General features: G+C 37.8%; 1 protein-coding gene across 7 annotated transcripts in view; it reads right to left on the minus strand.

The window, feature by feature from the left end:
* NRG3 (neuregulin 3) overlaps window positions 1-24,878 on the minus strand; it is a 1,118,695-nt gene that overhangs the window by 856,756 nt on the left and 237,061 nt on the right. The window lies entirely within an intron of this gene.

The following is a 24,878-nucleotide window of genomic DNA, read 5'->3' on the forward strand; positions in this document are numbered from 1 at the left end:
ACTCAGCCCTTATCTCCTCTCTGGGTTTCACAACCACACTGTGACCCGGGGATCCCTCAGGACTACTTCTGCCTCCCTTGGGAGGCCAGATACTGTCCAGGTTGACTATTTGTTATTTCAACCCCTCCTTCTTGCCGTTTGTTTGTTTGTTTTCCCGTAGAACGTCAGATGTTAGAGAACAGGTTGTGTACTGCTACATCTCAAAGCATCAATTAATGCAATAGTCATCAGCATTTACAAAGGCTCCATTCCAGGAATACAAAGCTTTGGTATAAACAGGTTAATCCTGCAGTCAAAATCTTTTGTGTATTCCTCAACAAGATGCTCTGGATGTATTAGTAAAAGTTACTAGGAAAGCTTGAAAAAATGCAGATTTGTTGGCTTCAATCTGTAACAATTGATTCAGAGTGCGTATTCATGGGATCTGACAGGGTGCTTTTAAAATATGCTCTTGAAGCTTTTTATAAAGCATCATAAAATATGAGAACCATTGGCTGGGTGACTAAATGCAAACAAAGCAGCAGTAATTGGAAAACTTCACATAGCACGCAACTCTGGAAGAGAAGGTGAAGGACAGGTGAAATGTGCTAGTATAGCACCCACTGTACTGGCAACTTAGGAGTTCACACATACTGAACAGTAGCACATCTTAAGAAAGTAAATGCTTATCAAAAAAGTTACTTACCTAATTCTACTTTATTTCAGCAGTAGTTATTTGCAATAAAATGACTAGAAAGATTTCAGCATTTTATGATGATTTGGCATAATTATACAACTTTTTAAAACCTAGAAGCACTGTGATGTTTTTAATTTGAAGAGAAATGTGGGATGCTGATATTACAATGCTGCTTCACAGAAGTGAAAACGATCCACCATCACTGAATCAAAAAGTAAGCCTGGCCCTTGTGCTGTGGGGTTCCAAGGGGAAAGGTAATGATCAGCAGGTTTTTGCCAACTAATGCTTTCTTTCTGTAAAACTCAATTCCACAGGCAGCAGGTACCAAAATCTCTGGCACTTTGCCTGACTTTCAGTCTGCAGGTCTGGGGGATGAAATAGCCTGTTCAACCCAGCAGGGAAGGTCAACCCTAATGCCTGCCAAGTGTTTCGGTCCAGTAAGTTATCTAAAAAGCACATTTGCAAAAGGAAACATTTTGAGAAATTACTTTCCTGAATCATCAAAATAATGGAGAGTAGGTATGTGAATTATAAACACAGACTGGATTATGTACACACATAACCCTATGGTAGAAATACAGTAATGTCTACCTATATGAAACTCAATCCTTTTTCATGCTGGTAAACATACCTTTTGGGAAGACTGTTTTCTCCCCTTTCTTATAAAAGAAGAAATGTCCTTCAACTGGTTCCCCATATGTACTCATCATATGTATACATGTATACACACACACATAAACATATATATGAATATATGTATGTGCATATACACATATATATGAATTAAAGAAATTGTGGAATTTATTTGCATCCATGTACACACAAAGGAAACCAAGCTAGATAAGGTTAACACTATCCAGTGTTTCATATTTTTAGTTTGTTTTAAAACTGCCCTTACAGAGACATTATCAGTACAAAATAATACCCATTTGATGGAAGTGTGAAACCTCATGCCAAGACACAGATTAACATTGTTTTATTTCTTTCTCTTTTCTTTTACTTTTTTTTTTTTTTTTTTTGGAGATGGGGTCTCACTCTGTTGCCCAGGCTTCAGTGCAGTAGTGATCAGAGTTCACTGCGGTCTTGAACTCCTGGGCTCAAGCGATCGTCCAGCCGTAGCATCCTAAGTACCTGGGACTAAAGATGTGAGTGACTGCACCCAGCTAGCATTGACTTATTTCTGTTGAGACTAAACAAAGTCATAAATTACTCAGGTCTTAATTTTTGGAAACTAAATAAATGAATTAAAACAAATAAAATGCCATTGCCAAACAAAATTGCAGCAGTGACTTTAAAGACAATTTGTTCAAATATCAACCAATTGATAGTGTAAAGAGCAAACTATTTCAGATACTTTGTTTCATGCATGCAATTACTGATCAAGAAGCCACTGTTAAACAAATGGGTCCTCTGCCCTGGTGTTGTTTAGAGTTTTCTAGTAGCTGAGAAAAATAGAAAATGATTTTAAAACCAGATGAAAAGGAGAATTTCTAGAGATCTGACACAAGAGGGAAATCCATAAAATAATAAGTGAATGAAGGAGTGCAGAGAGTCGACTAGGAAGTTGAATTTTCATAGAAAAAATAGAGCATTGATTATTAACAGTTAAAATATACACCAACAATACTCATTAATTCTACTACAAATACTGCTGATATCTTAGTCTAATGAACATGTTTTTTGTTAGTTTATTCAAAAATACTGACCTATTCCTCAAAGCTTACCGTTTTAATTCGTGTACTGGATCATATTTGGATAACAACTGAAAACCTTATTAAAACACAAAAATGGCAGCTACAATCTGGCTCAATATAGAAAATACTCAGAGATTAACTCACAAATCTGGTGATTCAGCTAAATATAAATATTTGAAATATTGTTCTGATAGTTGTACATTGTCTTAATGTTTGCTTAGCCTTCAGATACGAAGGTTTTTAAAGTAACAATGAATTAAGCTTAAAACTCCTTTTTTGCTTTTATGGAGAGCAGTGCTTTCCCATTACCTGATGGAGATAATTTTCCAGGGAAAAAAGTGTACATCTTGATATCGCTGTACTACTCACTTTTGCTTAGAGTTAGTCGCTTCCAGAATGTTATTAGCATATTTATTCTATCCTTAAGGACTTCAACAGCAGTGTAAGTGTCACAATATTGAGAAACTTGATGCTTCCAAAAGAAAAAAATTAACAATAATGTAGTTTTCAGATTGGACAATGAGGATTTAACAGTGAGCATTGTTAATAACCTACTAGTATCTAGTCAGTTCAGTACAATTAAAGCAACAAGCACTACCATAGTCTTAGCATTCTAATACCACCAGTTACACCAAGTATAAGGAAATTAGAATCTTTCATGTGGTATAGTGTCATTAAGCACAAATATACTGAAACATGATGGTGTCATTTATAAAGTTAACTGCCTTACATTTTCCAGGTTGGCTCAGTAAATTAATGACTTTGGCACAACTTAAATACAAATTAATAACCAGAAGCAAAAAGGCACTGCTGAAACTGCAGTTATGTATGGAGTAACCATTTTTGCTCAATGAGAAATCATATTTCAGGAGCTTGCTTGTTAGAGGCTGTATATGCAACCTAGTGCCATTGTCTTCCAAGCAAAACACACCCAGACTTGCCAGAAAAGTAAATGTCCATTTCACCTTGGATTTTCATGATACAGAGTTCATTTTTATTTACAACCATACTTCATGTGATGGTTAATGGTAAATGTCAACTCGATTGGATTGAAAAATGCAAAGTATTGTTCCTGGGTGTGTCTTTGAGGGTGTTGCCAAAGGAGATTAACATTTGAGTCAGTGGACAAAGGGAGACAGGCCCACCCTCAAGCTGGGTGAGCACAGTCTAATTAGCTGCCCACGCACGGCTAGAATAAAGTAAGCAGGAGAAGATGGAAGAGCAGATTTGCTGAGTCTTCTGGTCTTCATCTTTCTCCTGTGCAGGATGCTTCCGGCCCTCAAACATTAGACTCCAAGTCCTTCAGCTTTTGGACTCTTGGACTTACACCAGTGGTTTCCCTGGGGCTCTTGGGCCACAGACTGAAGGCTGCACTGTTGGCTTCCCTACTTCTTTTTTTTTTTTTTTTTTTTTTTGAGATGGAGTCTCGCTCTGTGACCCAGGCTGGAGTGCAGTGGCGTGATCTCGGCTTACTGCAAGCTCCGCCTCCCAGGTACATGCCATTCTTCTGCTTCAGCCTCCCGAGTAGCTGGGACTACAGGCGCCCGCCACCATGCCTGGCTAATTTTTTGTATTTTTAGTAGAGACGGGGTTTCACCGTGTTAGCCAGGATGGTCTCGATCTCCTGACCTCGTGATCCACCCACCTCGGCCTCCCAAAGCACTAGGATTACAGGCATGAGCCACCGCACGAGGCCGGCCTCCCTACTTTTGAGGTTTTTGTACTCATTCTGATCCGTCACTGACTTCCTTGCTCCTCAACTTGTAGATGGCCTATCATGGGACTTTACCTTGTGATTGTATGAGTCAATTCTCCTTAATAAACTCCCTTTCATATATACATGTATCCTATTAGTTCTGTCCCTCTAGAGAACCCTGACTAATATACTTCATATGTATAATATCCCAGTGTCAGTAGTATCACTCTAGGAAGAGTATGAGTAGAAGCCAAGAAGATAGTACCAAATGGTCTTGTTTGCTTTAATCAGAAGAGGTATCTCTTTCTATGTGGGCCAATAGAGTAAGCCAACTTGGAGATTAGGTATTTTAGTTGACTAATAATTATTTCTTTCATATTAAATTTATCCTAGCTTTGGGCATTTTGTACTTTTTTAAAGAATTATTTTTCCCCCTGGAAAAATGTTTTCCAGTAAGTCTGGTGCAGGCACCTGGGGAAAAGAAGAAGGCATAAGTAAAAAAAGCAAAACAAAACACACACACTCACACACATACACATTTTTTTAACTAAAAAATTAAGGAAAATCGTAGGTAAATAGGACTTGTTTCTCACAACTTAGAAAACTGTACATCTTCAGCTATAGAGGGCAATGAAAATTGAACTTTGAGAAACAAAAAGCAGAAAACTGATTACTCTCTTTGTTTAACTTCTTTATGTATTGTCAAGTGATGAGAAAATACCAGTAGCCTGAATGTCAAACTTCGGACTTACCCAAGTTAAGGACAAGGATGATTCTGAGTTACATGAAAAAAGCACTAAGGGCATGTTAGCATTCAATTTTAGAGTGAAGTAGATTCTGGAGTATTTAACTTAAACCCCCTGGATTATAAACCCTTAACATTCTGTCTGTAGTATATGACTCTGCCTGTGTCTACAGTGCTCAGCAGAGCCTCAGGCACAGAGTGGATGCATAACAAATTCTTGCTGCTCCAATATTTTAATATTAAAGCCTGGGTTATGTTTTCTGGCCCAGTGATTCTGAGACAGGACATAAATTCTGATATTTCAATTTCACCAAATGCCATTTTCTTGGATCAATTAGTTCTATGGATCAATAATCTGATCTGCTTATGAATGTGTCTAAATAACTGATCAGATAGGCTATCAAACAGTAATTTCTGCCTCAAGCTGTGGAACTTTACCAATTCCTACATGAACCTATTTATTTTTTCATGATGGAGTGACTTAAATATAGGAAATGTGCTAGCTGGAGTTATGTTTCCATTTATGTTTAAGATCAGTTAAAATAATAGTAACGTGGGAGGAAGAGTACATTACCTGCATTTAGTTAATATTCTAGCACTCGAGCTTAGCATGAATTTAAATATTATATTTTTATTGTCTCATAACATAAAGGCTCAGAGCAGAGAGTTGGTTGTAAAAGCCCAATCTTGACTGAGAATCTCAAGTGTCTTTTCCACTATTTCCTTTCTTCTACACCTCTTACTTACTGATGTGTAACGAGCTCATGAGGATTGGTATTCAAAATCTACAAAGGAGCTTAGGGAGGGGGAACAAGATGACCAAATAGAACCCTCCCAACATTTGTTTCCCCCACAAGAATATCAAATTGAACAACTATCCACGCAAGAAAGCACCTGCAGAAGAAACAAAATCAGGTGAGTCATCACAGTACCTGGTTTTGACATCATATCAAGGACGGAGGTACTGAAGAGGGTAGAAAAGACAGTCTTGAATTGCCTACATCACCTCTTCCGTGTCTCCCAGCGGGAGCCAAATGGTATGAAGAATGTATGTGTTTGAGAGAGTACAGTGATTGTGGGACTTTGCATTAGAACTTAGTGCTGTCTGTGAGAGTGGAAATCAATATGGCAGAATTCAGCCTGAACCCATGGAGGGAGCATTTATACCAGCCTTACCCACAGGGTGGTCATCCATCCCAGTGGTCAGTACCCAAGTATTGCTGAATGAAGAGCCTTTGGGTCCTGAAAAAACATCAGAGGTAGCTAGGCAGTACTTGCCATGGGTCTTGGGTGAGACCCGCATGCTGTGCTGGCTTTTGGTATAACCCAGAACATTGACAACTATGGTGGACACAGGGAGAGACTCCTACTTGAGGAAAAGAGAGGAGTAGAAAAACACTGTATTGTGGCTTCACTACCAGCTCAACTGCAGTAAAATAGAGCACCAAGTAGATTCCTAATGTTTCTGACTCCAGGCCATGGCTTGTACATGACATTTCTGGTCTCTCCCTGGGCCGAAGGGAGCTCACATCAATAAAGAGAAGGACACAAACCTAGCTGGATTTCCACATGCTGAATGAAGAGCCCTTAGGTCTTGAATGAACATAGGTGGGAGCCAGGCAATGGTTGCTGTGAGCCTTGGGTGAGACCCAGTGCTGTGCTGGCTTCAGGTCTGAACCAGAGCAGTTCCAATGGTGGTAGCGCCTCCCTCAGCTCAAGGCAGCTCAGCACAGAGGAGAATGACCTCATTTGTTTGAGAGAAAGTAAGAGAAGAAAACAAGAATCTCTACCTGGTAATCCAAAGAATTCTCTTAGGTTTTACCCAAGACTTAGGTTTTAACCAAGGCACTACCTCTATGAATCTGTAAGTCAGTGTTACTGGGTTTGCTGTGTCCCCTAATGCTGATAAGGTTGCAGTGACAAAAAACTTAGATCACAGCACTCTATTCCATTTGAAAACATGAAAAGCCTTTCCTAGAAGAATGAATGCAAACAAGCCTAGACTGCAAAGATTACAAAAAATATCCAACTCTTCAATGCCCAGACATTGGCGAATATTCTCAAGCATCAAGACCATTCAGGAAAGATGACCTCACCAAACAAACTGAATAAGTCACCAGTGGCCAGTCCCAGAATGACAGAGATATGTGACATCTCAGATAGAGAATTCAAAATTGCTGTTTTAAGGAAGCTTGACAAAATTCAAGAAAATACAAAGAAGAAATTCAGAATCCTATCAGATAAATTTAACAAAAAGATTGAAATCATTTTTAAAAATCAAGAAGAAATTCTAAGGCCGAAAAATTCAGCTGACATATTCAAGAATGTATCAGAGTCTCTCAACAGCAGAATAGGGCAGGCAGATGACAGAATTAGTGAGCTTGAAGACAGGCTATTAGAAAATACAAAGTCAGAGGAAACAAAAGCAAAAAGCATGAAGCACATCTACCAAATCTAGAAAATAGTCTCAAAGAGGCACATCCAAGAGTTATTGGCCTTAAAAAAGAAGTAGAGAGAGAAATTGGGTAGAAAGTTTATTTAAAGGGATAATAACAGAGAGATTTAAAAATCTAGAGAAAGATATCAATAGTCAATTAAAGAAAGTTATAGAATGCCGAACAGATTCAGCCTAAAGAAGCCTACCTCAAGACATTTAACAATCAAACTACCAAAGATCAAGGATAAAAAAGGATCCTAAAAGCAGCAGGAGAAAAGAAACAAATAACATACAATGAAGCTTTGGAACATCTGGCAGCAGAATTCTCAGTGGAAACCCTATAATCCAGGAAAGATTTAAGAATTTTTAATTTCATATGGAATTTTTTTTTTTTTTTTTTTTTGAGAGGGAGTCTCGCTCTCTCACCCAGGCTAGAGTGCAGTGGTGCGATCTCAGCTCACTGCAACCTCTGTCTCCCGGGTTCAAATGATTCTCCTGCCTCAGCCTGCCGAGTAGCTGAGACTACTGGCATGTGCCACCATGCCTGGCTAATGTTTTGGTATTTTTTAGTAGAGATGGGGTTTCACCACGTTGGCTAGACTGGTTTTGAACTCCTAACCTCAGGTGATCTGCCTGCCTCAGCCTCCCAAGGTACTGGGATTATAGGCGTGAGCCACCACGTCCGGCTGAAATTTTTATATAAATTTAAATGTTAGATGAACATAAATTTAAATTTAAATTTTATATGAACTTTAAAATTCACATGGAACCAAAAAAGAGCATGAATAGCTGAGACAATCCCAAGCAAAAAGAACAAAGCTGAAGGCATCGTGTTACTCGACTTCAAACTGTACCACAGGGCTACAATAACCAAAATAACATAATACTGATGCAGAAACAGGCACAGAGACCAATAGAACAGAACTGAGAGCCCAGAAATAAGGCCACACATTTATGATTACCTGATCTTCAACAAAGCTGACAAAAACAAGCAATGGGGAAAAGACTCCTTATTCAATAAATAATGCTGGGATAACTGGCCAACCATATGCAGAAGACTGAAGCAGGACCCTTTCCTTATATGATATACCAAAATCAACTGGAGATAGATTAAAAATGTAAACATAAAACCCCAAACTATAAAAACCTTGGAAGACAACCTAGTCAATACCATCCTAGACATAGGAAAGAGCAAAAATTTCGTGACAAAGACACCAAAAGTAACCACTACGAAAGCAAAAATTGACAAGTGGGATCTAATTAAACTTAAGAGCCTCTGCACAGAAAAATAAACTTTCAACAGAGTGAACAGACAACTTACAGAATGGTAGTAAATTTTTGCAAACTATGCCTCTGACAAAGGTCTAATATCCAACACCTATAAAGAATTTAAATTTACAAGAGAAAAACAACCCCATCAAAAAGTGGGCAAAGGACATGAACAGACACTTCTCAAAAGAAGACATACATGCAGCCAACAAGCATATGAAAAAAGCACAATATCAGTGATCATTAGAGAAATGCAAATCAAAACCACAATGAGATACCATCTCACATCAGTCAGAATGGCTAGTATTTAAAAGCCAAAACATAACATATGCTGGTGAGGTTATGGAGAACAGGGAACACATATACACTCTTGATAGAAGCATACATTAGTTCAACCATTGTTGAAGGCAGTATGGCGATTCCTCCAAGAGCTAAAAGTAGAACTTCCATTCCATCCAGCAATCCCATTACTGGGTATATACCACCCAGATAAATATACATCATTCTACTATAAAGACACATGCATGTGAATGTTCACTGCAGCACTACTGACAATAGCAAAGACATGGAATCAACCTAACTGCCCATCAATGTCAGACGATATAAAGAAAACGTGGTACATATACACCATGGAATACTATGCAGCCATAAAAAAAGAAAGAGATTATGTCTTGGTGAGAACATGGATGGAGCTGGAGGCTACTGTCCTCAGTAAACTAATGCAGGAGCAGAATACCAAATACCGCATATTCTCACTTATAAGTGGGAGCTAAATGATGAGAACTTATGAACACAAAGAAGGAAACAACAGGCACTACGGTTTACTCAAGGGTGCAGGGTGTCAGGAGGGAGAGGAACAGAAAATATTAACTATCAGGTATGGGACTTACTTCCTGGGTGACGAAATAATCTGCACAACAAACCCCTGTGTCATGAGTTTATGTATGTAACAAACCTTCACATATATCCCCAAACCTAAAATAAAAGTTTTTAAAAATAATAATGTTAAAAAATATATGGGGTACAGCAAAAGCAGTGCTAAGAGAAAAGTTTATAGCAATAAGAGCCTACATCAAAAAAGTAGAAAAATTTCAAATAAACAACCTAATGACGCATTTTAAAGAAATAGAAAAGCAAGAACAAACAAAATCTAAAATTAGTAGAAGAAAAGAAATAATAAAGAACATAGCAGAAATAAATAAAATTGAAATAAAAATACAAAAAATCAACAAAATGAAAAGTTGATTTTTTGTAAAGATAAAATCAACAAAACTTTAGCTAAATTAACTACAAAAAGAGAAGATCCAAATAAATAAAATCAGAGATTGAAAAAGATATGTCATACTTTATATTGAAGAAATTCAAAGAATCATTAGAGATTAATATGAGCAAATACATGTCAATAAATTGAAAAACCTAGAAGAAGAGGATAAATTCCTAGATACATACAACCTACCAAGACTGAAACATGAAGAAATCCAAAACCTGAATAGACCAATAACAAGTAATGAGATCAAAGCTGTAATAAAAAGTATCCCAGCCGGGCATGGTGGCTCAGGCCTGTAATCCCAGCACTTTGGGAGGCTGAGGAGGGTGGATCACGAGGTCAGGAGATCGAGACCATTCTGGCTAACATGGTGAAACCCCGTCTCTACTAAAAAATACATGAAATTGGCTGGGCGTAGTGGTGGGTGCCTGTAGTCCCAGCTACTCAGGAGGCTGAGGCAGGAGAATGGCATGAACCCGGGAGGTGGAGCTTGCAGTGAGCCGAGATCCTGCCACTGCTCTCCAGCCTGGGTGACAGAGCGAAGACTCCATCTCAAAAAAAAAAAAAAAAAAAAAACCAAAAAGTATCCCAGCAAAGAAAGGTCCAAGACCAGATGGCTTCACTGCTAAATTTTACCAAATGTTTAATGAAGAACTAATACCAATCCTACTTAAACTATTGCAAAAATTAGAGAAGGAGGAAATAGTTCCAAAGTTCTATTAGGCCAGTATTACACTGATAACAAAACTAGACAAAGATATATCAAAAAAAAAAAAAAAGCAAAATATAGGCCAATATCCCTGATAAAGATTGATGCAAAAATCCTCAACAAAATATTAGCAAACTGCATTCAATAACATATTAAAACAATCATTCATCATGAGCACTTGGGATTTATTCCAGGGATGCAAAGATGGTTCAACATATGCAAATTAATCAACACGATAACATCATATTAATGGAATGAGGAAGAAAAACCATGAGATTATTTCCATTGATATTGAAAATGTATTTGCTAAAATTTAATATCCCATCATAATAAAAATACTTATAAAACTGGGTGGAAGAAACATATCTCAACACAATGAAAGCCACATATGACAGACTCACAGCTAGTATCACACTAAACAGGGAACAACTGAAAGCCTTACCTCTAAGAGCTGGTACAAGACAAGAATGCCCACTTTCTCCAGTTATTCAACATAGTACTGGAAACTCTAGGTAGAGCACTCAGACGAGAGAAAGAAATAAATGGCATCCAAGTTGGAAAGGAAGAGGTCAAATTATTCTTGTTTGCAGATGATATAATCTTATACTTGGAAACATCTAAAGACTGCACCAAAAAAACTATTACAACTGATAAACAAAGTGAGCAAAGTTGGAGAACATAAAATCAGCATACACACATCAATAGCATTTCTATACACCAACAGCAAACAATCTGAAAAAGAAATAAAAAAGTTATCTCATTTACAATAGCTACAAATACAATTAAATACCTAGGAATAAACTTCACCAAACAAATGAAAGTTATCTACAATGAAAACTATACAACACTGATGCAAGAAATTACAGAGAAAACAAAAAATAAACATATTCCATGTTCATGGATTGCAAGAATCAGTATTGTTAAAATGCCACACTACCCAAAGCAATCTACGGATTTGATACAATACCTATCATAATACCAATAACATTCTTCACAGAAATAGAAAAAATAATCCTAAATTTGATAGGAAGCCACAAAAGACCCAGAATACCCAAAGCCAACCTGGGCAAAAAGAACAAAACTACAGGAATCACACTACTTGACCTCAAATTATATTACAGAGCTATTGTAACCCAAACAGCATGGGTACATAAAAACAGACATATAGACTAACGGAATAGAATAGAGAACCCAGAATTAAATCTATACACCTTCAGTGAACTAATTTTCAACAAACATGGGGAAAACATTGCGGAAAGTGTAGTCTCTTTAAATAGTGCTGGGAAAACTGGATATCCATATGCAGAACAATGAAATTAGAACCCTATCTCTTGTCATATACAGAAATCAAATCAAAATGGATTAAAGGCTTAAATCTAAGACCTCAAACTATGAAAATACTAAAAGAGAACATTGGGAATACTCTCTAGGATATTTTTCAGGGTAAATATTGCTTGAGTAATACCCCAAAAGCACAGGCAACCAAAGCAAAAATAGACAAAGAAGATCACATCAAATTAAAAGCATCTGCACTGCAAAGAAAACAATCAACAAAGTGAATTGACGGCCCACAGAATGGAAGGAAATATTTGGAAACTATCCATGTGGCAAGGGATTAATAACCAGAATACATAAGGAGCTAAAACAACTCCATAGGAAAAAATCTAGTAATCTGATTTTAAAATGGGCAAAATATCTGAATAGAAATTTCTCAAAAAAAAAAAAGACACACGAATAGCAAACAGGCAGATGAAAAGGTGCTTAACAACACTGATCATGAGAGAAATGCAAATCAAAACTACAATGAGATATCATCTCATCCCAGTTAAAATGGCTCTTATCCAAAGACAGGCAATAACAAATGCTAGCGAGAATGTGGAGAAAAGGGAACCCTCGTATTTTGCGGTGGGAATGTAAATCAGTACAACAACTATAGAGAACAATATAGAGGTTCCTCAAGAAACTAAAAATGGAACTACCATATAAACCACCAATCCCACTGCTAGGTATGTACCCCCCAAAAATGAAATCAGTATATCAAAGAGATATCCACACACCCATGTTTATTGTAGCACTATTCACAATAGCCAAGATTTAGAAGCCACCTGTTTCCATCAACAGATGAATGTATAAAGAAAATATGATACATATACACAGTGGAGCACAGAAAGACAAACTTTGCATGTTCTCACTCATTTATGGAAGCTAAAAATTAAACAACTGCATGCATGGAGATAGAGAGTAGAATGATGCTTACTAGAGGCTGGGAAGGATAGTGAGGATGCTTAATGGGCAGGGCAAGTGGGGATGGTTAATGGTTACAAAAATATAGTTAGAGAGAATGAATAAGATCTAGTATTTGATAGCAGAACAGGGTGATTACAGTCCATGATAATTTATTATTCATTTAGAAATAACTAGGACAGGCATGGTGGCTCACACCTGTAATCCCAGCACTTTGGGAAGCAGAGGTGGGCAGATCACTTGAGGTCAGGAGTTCACGACCAGCCTGACCAACATGAAATCCTGTCTCTAGTAAAACTACAAAAATTAGCTGGGCATGGTGGAGCATGACTGTCGGGAGGCTGAGCCAGGAGAATCACTTGAATCTGGGAGGCAGAGGTTGCAGTGAGCCATGACTGCACCACTATACTCCAGCCTGGGCAACAGAGTGAGACTCCATCACAAAAATATATAAAAATAACTGAAAGAGTATAATTGGAATGTTTGTAACACAGAGAAATAATAAATGCTTTAGGTGACAGCTATCTCATTTACCCTAATGTGATTATTCTGCATTGCATACCTGTATCAAAATATATTTTGTCCCCATACATACATACGCCTACTACGTACCCATAAACATTAAAACAAGGAAATCCATAGAGGAGATAAGGAAACCAGAATGAAAGGAGCTCTAAGACTAATGTTAAATTAAGCATGCATATAATAAAAATCAGATGTATCAGTGGAAACTGAATGGGAACTGTGCCCTCTCACAATGTAGTATTGTGGTTTTACAGGAATACTGTGCATTGAGAACATTATGTTAAAAATTTAGAGTACTGCCCTGGCACGGTGGCTCACGCCTGTAATCCCAGCACTTTGGGAGGCCGAGGTGGACGGGTCACCTGAGGTCAGGAGTTTGAGAACAGCCTGGCCAAAATGGCAAAACCTCGTCTCTCCTAAAAATAGAAAAATTAGCTGGGCATGGTGGCAGGTGCCTGTAATCCCAGCTATTTGAGAGGCTGAGACAGGAGAATCACTTGAACCCGAGAGGCGAGGTTGCAGTGAGCCCAGATCACAGCACTGCACTCCAGCCTGGATGACAGAGTGAGACTCCACCTCCAAAAATTTAAGAGTACCGAAATCTCAAGCAAATTAAGATGACAGCTACATATAGTGTGCTTTTATCATCAACATGGTTATTATTGGCTGAAATCTTCCAGTCCCTAATTGTAAACTCAAAGTGGAAAAGCTAATCTGTTTATTCAGATTCCTTAAAGAACTGAAGTGAACAAAAAAATCCCAGAAATTTAAACAAGCTTTTAAAAATGCTTCTGGTTTGAGTTCTTATCATATTTTGAGTCAGAGGCATATAAGGCATTTGTAATCAACAATCCATGACTCAAAGGTTTTCAAAATCATGGGCATCAGAAATGTCAAGGTAAAGAATATTTAATGTTCTCTGCAAATTTGTTCAATGCAGCATTGAAGATTTAATCCTTTATTCATTCCACAACAAATGCAAAAGGCATTTCCTTATCATAATCTAACCTCTAAATGATTTTCTCTGGAGTACAGGAGGCACTCACTGGGAAGATGTATAGAAAGTAAGAGTTTTAATATAAGGGATGCATATGTCATTTTCTAGCAACTGCTGAAAAGTATCTCTTCCATATTCATGTCACGATTTGAGTTTTTAAAAACATTTTTAAGGTGAGATCTCTAAAACATGCCTAGCTATTATGACAGTCCTTAGAAAAATGAAATAGCACTGATATGATCAATAAAGAAAATGAACGCAATGCCATGCACATACTCTTAAATGATGGTGCATTATTAATAAAGATGATTGCCCGGAACTAGATAAGATAAAATGTGTCCCAGCACACATTTTGTCTTCCATTGGAATTGCGATGGGTAGAAGGAAGGCCAATGACTAGACAGCAGACCTGAACACAAGTCCAATTCAGTCATTAATTAACATCGTGATCTTAGCCAAGAGATTTTCTATTTATGGGCTTCAGTTTTCCCATTTGTAAATTCTCAGTACCTTAAGTGATCTTTGAGGCTTTTCCAAACTAAACCATTCCATGATTTGAGAATGAAGTAGTTAAATTTCCTATGATGAAGGAAACAGAATGACTCTCCTTTTTCTTTCCTATGGAGTTGAGCCTCCAAGCACTGAAGAGGGTGAGAGAGAGGAAGCTCCCAGCAGGGTGGGGATGAACCATTATGTCTCTGAAATGCTTGCATTCTGCATTGTCAAGATCAGTGGCTGTGCTGAGAGTGTGGGCTAAGGAGTCCACCCTGGGGCAGACTGGGGTGTTTGGAGACAGGTGGCTAGGATAGGATGATGCCACCTGTCCTGGCACTAACTGGGGAGAAGGAAAGGGTGGCACCCTTCCACCCAGGTTTACTGTGCATATTTACAAGGAAGTTAGCCAAGTATCTGTGTCCAAAGTATTAACTAAGCTTTGATACCACACTTCTGGCAACAACATGAGTTTTAGAGGAGTGTATGTTTCAGCAGGGTATGGATAAGAGAGAGAGTCCAAACTTCTCAAGAGACTAAAGGGCTGAACATTGTCCTGGAATACAGCTCCGTAATCAGCTCTTTACATTATGAAACGTAAGTCAAGCTCCACTTGTTTTGCCACATTCTAAAAAGCATAAACTTTCATGCAGGTAGAGAAGTCAAGCAATAAACAAAGCAATTTGAAAACCAGGTTTACCTTCAGAAGAGAACTATTCCACTACTAACTTCACATAGGCAGGGGCTGTTCCTCTACACTCCCCCAGCCCCATCACTTTGGTTCTAAGTCTACTTTTTGACCTTACAAATTCCATTGAACAGAGATGATTGTCCAGAACTTAAGCCCCCCTTGCAGCACCTGCAGCCACCCTCTGCATTGAGCTGCAGCCACCTGGCCCATGGATCTCCTTCAAGTGTTAGGGACACAGCATGCAGACTTTAGGAAAGGCTCATTTTTGCTCAAGGATTGAACAACAAGTCAAAATAACTTCCTCACCATAGTAATGAGAATGTCATATCTCCAATTTCACTGAAACTTTTAAAACTCTGTGACAGAGGAAGACTGTGAGCAAGGCCTTGTCTCTAGCTTACCACTAGGGCACCCTTCTGTACTGCCAACTGTGTCTCCAACCTGGGCACTTATGAATCAGCAAAACAGGCCTCTCTTTGCTGCTGGTAGTCTAGCACTTATGATAACACCAATCATTTTCACAGAACTTATGCAGGTTGCAGAGAACTCACATCTGTACTACTCCATTAAATATTCCTAGAGTCCTATGAAGGAGGCAGAATCAATGTCATCACTTCCTTTAAACAGAAGAAACATGAATGTGTTGAGAGGTTAAAATGCCAGTTCAAAGAAGTGGCCAAAGGAGAAATTAATTCTTTAGTCTTTCTGGCATCAAGGAATATTTATATGCCAATTGCTATAAAGAATAAAGAGTAGCAGTCAGACTGAAGTGATAATTTAAATTAAATCTCTGCATACTATCTGTGCCTTGTCATCACCAACTTGTGGCTGATCTACAGGGACATCTACTAGGACATCTACTGCACCAGAAGATTGTCTAGAATGGCTTGATTCATAACCACCCAGCTTTTGTTCTGTGTGTCTCATTTTGCAGCTTCTATGAAATATAACCCTATAATTACTGCGTTTGTTCTACATGTTTGTAGAAAACAATTACATTTACTCATTATATATGTATTATAGGGAATAGTATTTTTAGAATTTGTTAAAGAAAAAAATGTATTTTCCTGAGTGGTAATAACAACCTTGTGATATTTGATTTATTATCTAAGGCATCTATCATTTCTACATTAATTCTTCAAGTCTATGTCTTCATTAACGGTGAAATTCACTTTCTAGTGAAAAAGTATTAAGATCTGGCTGTCCAACACCCCAGTTTCCTAGGACTAATCTTTTTTATGGCTATAGTCCTGGAATAATTATTAATAGTTGTTCCCTTCACTCTTAAGCGTCCTTGTTTGTAAAATAAATTTCATGGTCACCACAATTAAGATCTTTCACCTTGTCTTTCTCCCTACAAGCCTTTTGAAAAAAATAATCTTGCTATCTAATAGATTAATTTCTAAACAGAGAGAATGACTTTTTTCTTCAACAGAGCACACTGAAGTCCAGGGAGACCTGACAGTGCCTTGACTTGAATTAGCAACATTGAAGATAAAAGAAAATTACACAAATCCGGGCAGTATTCAGAATATGTAAGCATGGTCTAGTGAGCAGGGGACATTGGAAGGGGAACCATTTGGAGAGGGAAGATCCCAGACACACAGACATACCTCATATGAGTTCAATATTTTGGAGAAAGCAATGCTAATTTAATATAGGAGTCTGCACCTTATAATAGAAATTGAGACTAAAAATACACATTTGGGGTTAACCAGCATATTGATGGTATTTGTTGAAGAACACTTGCTTAAGATCTTCAGGATTTATCTTTACTAACAAGAGATGTCCCAACTAGTTATCATTTTTCAAAAAATGTTAACAGAATATAAGTAATGCTAAATGTATGCAGCCATGATTTATGTTGATTAAATAACATCCACTTAGAATTGGGTAAGGTTTTATTTCAGGTTTACAGACTGAATGAGTTAAAATAATGTCTTTGCAATGTAACAAAGAGCAGAGTGTGGAGAAGATCACTTAATCTGAGGGTTGTGCATAAAGTCTACCTCAGGAAACTACTTTTGGAAGACACACACACACAAACACACACTGACACAGGCACACAACAAAACATTCCACATGCAGACATTGCTTAAATTAAATTCATGACCGGGGGATGCCTCTTTCATCTAAATGAAAATGAAGACAGTAAAGGACATTTCAATTGTCTCATAAGCCCATGGTAATATTTCTTTCATCTTTGTCAGATTATTAAATAAATAAAATGAGGCGATTTGACAGCAAAAGGGTGAGACCAAGTAAAAGGGTAATGAATACTGAGAATATACAGGAGTCAGTAGGCATGGCATAGTTCAGCTTGACAAGAAAAATATTGCATTTTGATATCATTTCTGAGTAAAATGTGCTTGTCAAATAGGGATGATGATTGGTCTATTGAGAAGCTGAAAATCGGGCCATTATTAGACGATATGATGTTTTGCTGTGTCAGGTAAATAGTCTGTGATGAATGACACAAGGCTGAAAGAAAGCAATAGATTATACTGTGGTATTTTTTCCTTAGAAAACATATATTTTGCATTCAAACTTATTAAACTTTTTTTTCACTTTAAGTTCTGGGATACATATGCAGAACATGCAGGTTTGTTACGTAGATATACCTGTGCCATGGTGGTTGGCTGCACCCATCAACCTGTCATCTAGGTTTTAAGTCCTGCATGCATTAGGTATTTGTCCTAATGCTCTCCCTCCCCTTGCCCCCCACACCCCAACAGACCCTGGTGTGTGATGTTCCCCTCTCTATGTCCATGTGTTCTCATTGTTTAACTCTCACTTATGAGTGAGAACATGCAGTATTTGGTTTTCTGTTCCTACGTTTGCCAAACTTATTAAACATTTTTTATTCTTACTCACTGGAGTTAAAAGTATATATTTTGGGAGAACTTCATACATTCCAGGCAACGGTTGGGTGTGCATTTTCACAAAATATATCTGATCCAATGTAAGTTAATAATTACAACAGCCCTATAATCTCAAAGATAAAACAAGTTATCTATTATCTAAAGCAGATCACTGTGATGAAGTAGGTAGATAAATACTTGAAATGACATCGCAATAGTGCTATTGAGGGTCTGAAGGAAGGATTTGATCTTTTCTCGACATCTAATTAGTATGCATCTCATTGAAGGGGTAAGAATAGTGGGGTAGTCCTGAGTATCAGACGTCAAATGAAATTGGTTTCCCCTGTCAATGCAAGCAACCTTGGGGAGCAAAACAAGCAAGAAACTAATGCCAATTGTTGCCTTCCAGGTTATACAGATCCAGATGCTCCAGAGCTCTGGGGTGGGACCAGGCATCTATACCTTTTAAGGCTTTCCAGATGATTCCACTGTTCAGCCAACGTTCAGAGCTACTATTTTAGAATCCCAGACTCTATATTTGGTTGATTTAGACTTGCCTCAAAAACGAATGACACCAGCAGAAGAAAGAACAGAATGTTGGATGAACGGAACTCTTCAATCCTCGTTTCAGTTGTTCCCACCTTTACAGGGAGGTTGTTTGAGGACAAACACCAGGAACACAGAAGGAGACACTGGAGGAGGATGCCAGTGTCCATCCTCAGCAGGGTTATCCACCAGATGCTGAACAGTTCTGCCTAGTTTGCCAAACATTAAGCAGGTGCTCACAGTGAAAGTAACATAAACGGAGAAAGGGCGGGCTCCATAAGCCTCTGTGTTTTCTATACCTCTACTTAAAAGCACAAAACTCAAGGCTGGCATTTGGCACCTGCAGCAGGAACACTGAATGGATTAAATGAATAAAGGAGTATCAAGGACAAGCCATTCTATTTTGGAGGTCAAATGAGTGTCTCTGAAGTTCAGGGGAAAAATCAAGTAGTATTTTTATCTGTTGATATTTCAAGTATTATAATTATCTCCAAATACTTCTAGTAATATGTCTTTCGATTACTGAGCCATGTTTAAAAGTAACAGGTAATCTGGGTATGCTACTTATTCTGTCTTAAAATAACATAGGAGACCAAAGTTCATAATTGCCCAAGGTAAATGTTGTGGTGCCAAGATTTAAAGATAGTTCCATGTGAATCCATTTTACCAGCTTTTCACTTGGTGTTCTTATTTTTATTTTTATTTTTCACTGCCAAAGTAATATTTGGCTTAGGATCTATTCTCTTACAGAGAAATCTGAGCAGGTAACACAGAGCAGATTTGGGGATTGAGGAAGAAAGAGAAAGAGAGATTAATAGGTGTTATAATGACAGTGGACATCACGTAGTAAAAACAGGTTGGGTTGTAGAGCCAGAAATATTAGCTTGTATCACAGGAAATTAATAAGAGAGTTGAAAGAACTTATGGAAAACAAGAATTATGACACACATAACACATGGCAAGTTCCTGTTTAGTCAAATAATCCTATACACTGGAGACCATCATGTTCCCTTTTATCTCATTCAGACTAGTATGCCAACATCAGGAAGCTCACAGGTATTCAGGGAAGACAATGTCTAGAAATAACACTAATATAATTGGCTGGACAAGGCATGGGCTGCAGCTGCCCTTGTGCAATGTCACCTGAGGACCCGAGGCAGGAGAGAGAAAGAAATTCAACCCTTATTACTGAGAGAATGATAACATAAAGGAAACAAAGCTATCATCAGATTGTGTAATGGTCAAGTTTGACCAAGTGTCTGTGAAGACAAACTATGGAGCAAAAGCACACTAACAAACCTGCCTGAGTCACATTAACTCATGCATCTGTGCCATAAACAAAAGCAGGCAAAGCAAATACTATGCCAGCAGCAAACCAAATGCCAAGGGGAAAAAACTAACTTGGCTAAAATGACGGGATTTCTGACTGCTATGAAGATCAGTGCCCTACCCAAGTTTGGGATAAGAACCACAGAAGACCAAAGTTTCATAATTAAAAAATCAGTTACTATTAAACATAAAGGGATAGAGCACTTACTCCATGTGAGGCACTATTTTAAATACTTGTGTGAATTCATATTATCCTCACAGCAACTCAAGAGTCAGTGCTATTGTTAGCCTGATTTTTACCGATAAGACTGAACCACAGAAGGCTCAATGACTTACTCAAAGTCATACTGCTAGGAACAAAAAGTTCCAGAATGAAAGTCCAGGCAGTTCGTTTCTAAAGTCTGAGATTTTTATCTACCATGCTCTTCTACCTCTCTGATACAATTCTTTTCAATAAATATTTATTAAATGATTAATACATAAAGGTCTTGCAGAAGATCCAGAGAAGCAAAACATATATTCCTGTTTGGGGTGGGGGTGTTATAAAATGGTCACATAAAGTAAGCATGGGACAGCCATGGTGGCTGTCTAATCCTAGCACTTTGGGAGGCCAAGACAGGAAGACTGCTTCAGCCCAGGGGTTTGAAACTAGTCTGTGCAACACAGTGAGATACCATCTCTATAAAAAAATTAAGAAATAGCCAGTCATGGTGGCATGTACCTGTAGTCCTGGCTACTCTGGAGGCTGAGGTAGGAGGACCGCTTGAGCCCAGAAGGTTGAGGCTGCAGCGAGCTGTGATTTCATCACTGCACTACAGCCTGGGCAACAGAGCTAGGCCTTGTCTCAAAAACACAACAAAATAAAATAAAATCAAAAAGTCATCACAGAGCCCCAATATCTCCCAAAACTCTAATATGTCATCTAAAGTTCACACAATACAATGTGCACTTCTCTAGTAGCACCAGAGGACATGCAATCCTAACAAGGAAAGCAGTGAGTATTGGGAAGAAAACAGGAATTGACCCTTCATTACCATCTACCCTACACTTCATGTAGGGCATGCTCCTGAATTCTCTCTTTGAGGGACTATTTCTTCCAAGTTTAAAACTGAGGAAACCAAGACATTGATCAAGTCAATTGCTTACAAGTACATGGCAGTACAAGTACAAGTACAATTGCTTACAATTGCTTACATGGCAGATCCAACAGGTGTCCCTTGGTCTATGCCCCATCCCTCTCTCATACATCTCCTTTGAAAGTCTCTGGGAGGTGGGTGAAATTGAGGACCAATGTTAGAAGATGATTATGATGTCACCAGGAGCAAGAGGGTATAAGAGGAAGAATGTCCTGCATCCAGACTACACTGTGGTGGTGGAATCTAGGGTTTACTAGAGTTACACAGAGCAGATGGGTAAATTTCACTGAGGCATCGGGCACCAGGGAATTTACTAGTTGGAACTGTCTGTAGAGTAACTGGAATGATGGAGACAAATATTACGTCATGGCAGTGGGGATGCTGTTAGGTACACTGGAACGGATTTTGATCTTACTGCATTAAAACAAAGTATGTTAAACTGGCATCCGTTATTTCAGTGAGTGAAAAAAGGGGAAGAGAAAGAAGAAACAGGCAGAAACATGAGTATGGAGGCATGTGCAGGAATACAGACAGGCAGTAATGAGACTCCCCGTGCTCAGAGGAGGAGCTGTGGGAAGCACATTGATGACCCTGAATCTCCAGCTCTTGGCACCTGACTCCATGGAATTCAATATTAGTCCACAGAAATACCAGGCAAATCTTTTTGCATTTGTATGACTAGATAGAATCTTATCCTGGTTTTCTGTGCAATTTGGTCCCTCAAAAGAGGCAATTCCATTTTGGATGTTAGAGGTATTCTTTGTAGATAGTACAATTGAAATATCCCGAAACGTCTTCTTTAAAAACAAATATATAAAGGCAAATTTAATATCTAACTTGATTTATGGGATTCCCTGAATAAATATGGATAAGAAAACTAAAGCCAAGGAGGTATCACACATCTTATACTGTGTATAATTTCAGCATTCTATTATAAACCCTGGGTTAATAAGCTCATTAGTCAGATATCTCTGAACTTCTTTAAAAAAACAATTTATTTCTTTTTTGTAAAATATAGGTTAAATATTACTATTGATTTTAAATAGCCTTAAACTTTTAACAAAACAGAAATTTAGACCAACTCCAGTAAAAGAAACCATTTCCACGGGTCTCCTGTCGTTACGAGGCTGAGTCATCTCTTTCCATCATTGCCTATACAGTTAGAGAGGACCTGGGTGTATATTTAGCATTTTTACTGGGTCACTTTCTGGGAGAAGAAACGGCTCGGACTTTCTGTGGAGGAGCTGTTCCATATATATCACTGCATCTTGAACAGGCTGGGTAATTTTAGGCAAAGAGTTCTTTTCCTGAATTTATCCAACAGACCATCATAATCCATCTTTCTTTAAAATAATACTTTCGTTTACATTAAAATTCTTCATGTATTTTAGGAAGTAACTGTGTCATATTCCCTTAAAACACTATCCTTGTATTTCAGGGTAGGAACCACAGAAGCGGAGGTCGTGACAAATACAACAGGGTTCTTTCTCCATTACCCTGAATTTCCAGCCACATCATTTCTATTCAAGGATAGCAGAAAGGAGGACAAGAGGTGCTCATGTTTTCAGAAACATCATTCCAAATTTTGGAAATACTGTAACACATAAAACTTTATTTTCACTCTTTCTCAACATGGTGCCAATTTATCAATAAGATAGTCAAGTTGATAACAAGTCAATGGATAAAGAAGCCTCCCTGTATATTTACATGAATCTATTTGTCCATTTTCAAGTGGTTCTTTTTTGGCAGCTATGTATCATTTGGCAAAAATCTCATAAGTGTATAATTTAATTTATTTAGGGTCTCTAGGTAGTGAGTAGCCAAGAACACAAGATCCCCAGGGTCAGAAAGACCCTGCTATAGTTCTCACTTTAACACTTCCTGGCTATAAAGTTGGGTAACTTATTTATATTCTTCATGCCTCCATTTATTTATCTTTAGAATAAGGGTAATGATGTGTATCTAACATGGCTATTGTGAAGATTAAATGAGCAAGGCAGATAAAACCTTCAATCATTTTTATAACTTTTTTGTGAAATCAGTAAAAATATTCAGGAAGGTAGATAAGTCAATAGAGAAAGAGAGAGAGAGAAAGAGAGAGAGAGACAAATTTCAAGAACCAAACTCAACCTTAGTTAAACAGGAGAAATACATTGTTGTCGTCGTTAAAGTGGTTTTGAGGTCTATTGCACAGCATGCTAAATACAGTTAAGAATACAGTATTGTATATTTCATAATTTCATAATTCAATATTTCATCTTTTCATAATTTTAAATGTTCTCACCACAAAAAATAAGTGTTTGATGTATTGATATATTCGTTACATTTATTTAAGTATTGCACATTGCATTCATAAATCAAACATCACTTTGTACCCACAAATATATGAAATTATAAGTTGTCAATTTATAATAAAATAAAAATTAAAAAGAAAGTCACAACTTGCCTTTAAGCAGGACAGTGAGTTGAGAACTTTGCCTAGAGGCCAGACTCTGTCTGTAAATGTTCTGCAGACAGGCCAACCTGTTTGAAGGACCAACTATAGGCAACTCTGGATCTAGATATGATCAGTCTATGGGATTCCAGAACTATGGAGAAAAGGCTCATCAGAAGTCACTCATCTATGTGTACTCTGTAACACATTTGCATAGACTATGGTGCCTGGGTTTTTTTTTTTTTTTTAACTTTCCACATATACTGCAAAGAAAAAACTCATTTACTATTTTCAGCATTAACAATACACATGATCGCCCCTCAAAAAAAAGCAAAAAGGAGGCAGAAAGCAAGAAAGCGAAAATTTCAGAGAAAACAAGGTCACGCAGTCTCTCACTTTCTTTATACATCCCAAAGATAAATTGTTCAGGTCTAGGAAGAGACTGGTTCTCTTCTTTTTTCAACTAGGCTAAAATAAATGTTTAAATAGTTCCATTTCAAACCTGTGGCTGTATTTCTCACACTATTAAAAAAGAAAAACATCTACAGTCATTTTCAGCCCAAACCTCATTCTAAATAAAGCTTTTCATCTTTTCTTGACTCTGATTCCTAATTTAACACAATCTCACCTCTCTTACTTATACAAAAATCACTTTTCTGGCAACTTCAACTATTCTTAACAGAGGCATGAATCAGAAAGGAAAAAAGAGGGCCCCTGGATGCTAACCCACAGCCTAAAAATATATGTGTTCCAGAGCACATATAGATTTTTTAGGTTTTTTTTTTTTTTTTTAAGTCCTTACTTAAGGCCTTTAAAAGTCTAATCACTCTGGCCTGACTTATTATAATCAACTGGGCCTGTCTGATTCTACCAGCTACCAGAAGGTGGACAAAGCAATCCCAAGACAATAAGAGTGTGTCAGGAAGTGAGGGGTCCAAGTTGGACAGTCATCTTAACAGTAATAATAGCGAGCATGCTTCTGGCTGTGTTGGTGCTACCGGCCGTCTTCCCAACATTTGCTATACACTAATCCATTTAGTCTTTACAACACCATTTTTGTCAATGAGGAAACGGAAGAATTGAGAGGTTGAATGATCAAGTAATGAAGGTGAAATGTAAGCACAGGCAGT

The sequence above is a fragment of the Macaca mulatta genome, chromosome 9, assembly GCF_049350105.2.
Source record: "Macaca mulatta isolate MMU2019108-1 chromosome 9, T2T-MMU8v2.0, whole genome shotgun sequence".
NCBI classification, from domain to species: domain Eukaryota; kingdom Metazoa; phylum Chordata; class Mammalia; order Primates; family Cercopithecidae; genus Macaca; species Macaca mulatta.